Here is a 4900-nt window from a genome sequence, read left to right as displayed (position 1 = left end):
AGAGGGAGAGGGACCAACAAGGTTTGTGTTTGGGTGCGTGCGATAGAATTGAAGATTGTCAGCGAGAGAGAGAGAGAGAGAGAGAGAGAGAGAGCAGGAGTCCGGGACAGGGGGAGGTCCCATTTTATGCATCAAAGACTGATATAAACCATGTTTGAATATAAACTTGCATCCAAATATTTAAATTGGAGAACATGTTGTATGCAATATACACACGAACGGAGATATGCGTATCAAACAAGTTCATTAACTTGACTTTCAACATGTTCATGGAGTACTATAATACTGTACAACATGCTACTCGATTGAGGTCTTCAATTTTGGATCTAGTTCACTATTTTGACATGGTGAATGAGCTATTTCATTGAATCGAGATATTTCATTTTAGGTTTGATTCCCGTTTTTGAGTGGGTCAACAATTTGTCATATAGTAAATCGTTAGCAACGAGCATGTAAAAACACATTAGTCCCGAGCGTCATCTCTCCATCGAAAAAAGAAGTGGCAAGCTAATATTTCTAAATTTGATTCAAATCGACTTGGTAAGGTAGACGTGGATGCTCGTTCTCCCAAAATTTGAATGAACCGCTAAACACCCTCTGCTCGATGGAATTCGCTTGAGCAAATAAATGGGAGACGCAAAATTACCGGCCTATGTGGTACACACATCAATTGGCCCGTTGTACATCGAGGGTAGGTTCATAACTTCATTGAAGCGCACCTTCTGCTCGGCCGAAATGACATGTCCCGAACAATTCATAAACCATGGGCGGCAAAACACCCTCTCCTCGCCCGAAATCGCTCGGGCCCACTATTTCAAAGCACGCCCTCCTCGCCCCAAATCGCTTGCGCCCATTGAGGGAGTCCTGGACTAAGGGGTCCTTGGGCGTCCGGCCTGTTAGCCATGGGCCAGACTGATAGGCTGTGAAGATACGAAGACCAAACACTACACCCATGTCCCGATGGGACTCTCCTTGGCATGGAAGGCAAGCTTGGTGACTAAATATGTAGATTCTTTTCTTTGTAACCTACCTTGTGTAACCCTAGATCCTCTCAGTGTCTATATAAACCGGAGGACTTAGTCCGGAGGAGATACATTATCATAGCCATACAAGCTAGACCTCTAGGGTTTAGCCATTACGATCTCGTGGTAGATCAAGTCTTGCAATACTCATATTCATCAAGATCAATCAAGCAGGACGTAGGGGATTACCTCCATAGAGAGGGCCCGAACCTGGGTAAAACATTGTGTCCGCTGTCTCCTGTTACCATTGACCTTAGACGCAGAGTTCGGGACCCCCTACCCGAGATCCGCCGGTTTTGACACCGACATTGGTGATTTCGTTAAGAGTTCCACTGTGCCGTCATCAAGAGGTTCGATGGCTCCTTCAACCATCCACAACGATGCTGCCCAAGGGGGAGTTTTCCTCCCCGGGCAGATCTTCGTGTTCGGCGGTTTTGCTCTACGGGCCAACTCGCTTGGCCATCTAGAGCAGATCGAAAGCTACGCCCCTGGCCATCAAGTCATATTTGGGAGCTTGAACTACGTCGCGGACATCCGTGGGGACTTGATCCTCGCCGGATTCAAAACCGCAGCTACCACTCCTGGCCACCCCGAGGAACATGACCTAAATCTGTCATCAGACTGCATCCAGGAGACAGCTCTCATAACCGCTCTGGCCTTTGATCCAGAGTAGGCTGTGCCATCCAAGGACGGGAAGCTCAACCCCTCCACGGAGGCCATAGATTCCCCGGCGTTGGAGCCGCACATAGACTTGATCTCACACAATACCTGTGCAACAGGAACTCCGGCCTCGTTTCCGGTCGTAAGTTCCAAATCATCTGAGCTTGCAGACGCCGAACTTGATCGTTTATTGATCTTTGAATTCAGCGCCGCAGACATCTTCCAGCACTCTCCTTTGGGAGACATGCTAAACTCGTTAAAGAATCTGTCCTTGGCGGAGGACTTAGAGCCGAACTATATCCGGTTCGAACTAGGGGCTGACGATGGAGAATTTTGCTCCCCACCCGCCACCCACTTCTTAGCCACGGTCGAAGATTTAACTGACACACTTGATTACGACTCTGAGGACGTCGACGGTATGGACGACGATGTCGGAGAAGAAGAGGCACAGAACCCACCCTTCACCGGACGCTGGACGACCACTTCCTCATATGATGTATACATGGTGGATGCACCAAAGGAGAACAGCGGCGATGACAAGGAAGATCTAGCTGAGGATAAACCTTCCAAAATACAATCCCAGCGCCGGCGTCAGCGACGCCGCTCTAAGTCACGCCGTAGTAAAGACAGCAACACCGGGACAGGAGAAGATAACACTCCAGAAGGTGCCGAAGACAACGAAGACCCCGATGAAATAGCTTATGAAAGAGAGGAACGGGAAGATGGGCAGGTTAGCCTTGGTAAACAGGCCACGCATGAAGACTCAGAGGACGGAAGTTATCTTCCGCTCTCTGAGGATGAGGTGAGCCTCGGCACCGACGATTTCATCGTGCCTGAGGAACCTCTTGAGCAGGAGCTCTTCGAGCGCCAGCTCATAGCCACTTCAAGGAGCCTGAAAAAGAAGAAGAATAAGCTTCAAGCTGATCAAGATCTCCTCAATGATAAATGGACTGATGTCCTAGCAGCCAAAGAATATGGCCTCAAGCGCCCAACCAAAAGTTACCCAAAATGCAAATTGCTACCTCAGTTTGACGAGGAGGCTCCGGAATACATACCACCATCGTACAATGCGGCTGACCGACCACCACGTGGCCGGGACAAAACGGCAACTCACGCAGAACACCTGCCCGCCCCGCCTCATCGCACAAGTAGGGGTAAATTAGCCCACGGCCATACATATGTAACACCCTCGATGCGACTATATCTCCCATGTGTCGAGGCACGACTTAGAGGCATAATCGCATTGAAGGCATATGTCGCAAGTGAGGTAATCTTCACACAACCCATGTAATAAATAAGGGAAAGAGATACATAGTTGGCTTACAATCGCCACTTCACACAATTACATGAAAAAGCATTACATCATCCAAATACAATCAAGGTCCGACTATGGAACCAAAATAAAAGAAGAACCCCAAATGCGACAAAGGTCCCGATCGACCCCAACTGGGCTCCACTACTGATCAACTAGAACGAAACAAGATAAAGGACAAGATCTTCATCGAGCTCCTCCTGAGCTTGGTTGCGTCATCTGCACAAACTCATCGGCACCTGCAAACTGGTTTTGGAAGTATCTATGAGCCACAGGGACTCAGCAATCTCGCACCCTCGCGATCAAGACTATTTAAGCTTATGGGTAAGGTAAAAGTATGAGGTGGAGCTGTAGCAAGCGACTAGCATATATGGTGGCTAACATACGCAAATGAGAGCAAGAAGAGAAGGCAAAGCACGGTCGATAAAAGTATGATCAAGAAGTGATCCTATAACAACCTACGTCAAGCATAACTCCAACAACCGTGTTCATTTCCCGGACTCCACCGGAAAGAGACCATCACGGTTACACACGCTGTTGATGCATTTTAAATAAGGTCAAGTTCAGGTTTTCTACAACCGGACGTTAACAAATTCCCATCTGCCCATAACCGCGGGCACGGCTTTCGAAAGTTCAAATCCCTGCAGGGTGTCCCAACTTAGCCCATAACAAGCTCTCATGGTCAACGAAGGAATAGACCTCCACCCGAGACGTTCCGATCAGACTCGGTATCCCGGTACAACAAGACATTTCGACAGGGTAAAACTAAACCAGCAACACCGCCCGAATGTGCCGACAAATCCCGATAGGAGCTGCACATATCTCTTTCTCAGGGCACACTCAGATTGTCTTAGGTACGGGTAGGCCAGCCCAGAGTTGCCCCTGGTGGCCACCGGCAGCTGACAGGTGGACCAACACTCAGAGGAGCACTGGCCCGGGGGGGTAAAATAATGATGACCCTTGAGCCGCGAAACCCAAGGGAAAAAGAGGCTAGGTGGCAAATGGTAAAACCAATGTTGGGCATTGCTGGAAAAACTTTACTTAAGGCAAACTGTCAAGGGGTTCCCATTATAGCCCAACAGCGTGAGGAACGCAAAATCCGGGAACATAACACCGATATGACGGAAACTAGGGCGGCAAGAGTGGAACAAAACACCAGGCATAAGGCCGAGCCTTCCACCCTTTACCAAGTATATAGATGCATTAATTAAATAAGATATATTGTGATATCCCAACAAGTAAACAATGTTCCAACAAGGAACAACATCTCCATGTTCCAACAAGGAACAAACTTCCAATCTTCACCTGCAACTAACAACGCTATAAGAGGGGCTGAGCAAAGCGGTAACATAGCCAATCAACGGTTTGCTAGGACATGGTGGGTTAGAGGTTTGACATGGCAATTTGGGAGGCTGACAAGCAAAAGGTAGGCATCGTAGCATTGGCATAGCAAAAGAGGGAGCACTAGCATAGCAAAGATAGTAGTGATTTCAAGGGTGTGGTCATCTTGCCTGAGATCCCGCAAGGAAGAAGAACGAGTCCATGAAGAAGACAAACGGACGTAGATGAACGGGTCCTCACAAACTCGACGTTATCGGAACCAACCCGAAGAAGCAATCACCGGAAAAGAAGCACACAACATAGTAAACAACCACGACATCAACATGGCATGATGCACAAACAATTATGATGCATGACCGGTTTAATGAGGCATGGCATGGCAAGAGCACAAGCAATCCTACAAATTAAGTGGAGCTCAATATTGCACGAGTTGCATATTGACAGGAACCACATCCAATTATTTAGTTCGCTCTCGTTTAAGTACCCAACCATATTAAATGTTGTTAAACATGGCAAGAGGAAACAAAACAAATGAAAACTACCTATCTAGTCAAGGTTAAATGAG

The sequence above is a fragment of the Triticum urartu genome, chromosome 3, assembly GCF_003073215.2.
Source record: "Triticum urartu cultivar G1812 chromosome 3, Tu2.1, whole genome shotgun sequence".
Lineage (NCBI taxonomy): Eukaryota > Viridiplantae > Streptophyta > Magnoliopsida > Poales > Poaceae > Triticum > Triticum urartu.
The sequence above is the reverse complement of the archived record's forward strand: the minus strand, read 5'-3'. Positions refer to the sequence as shown.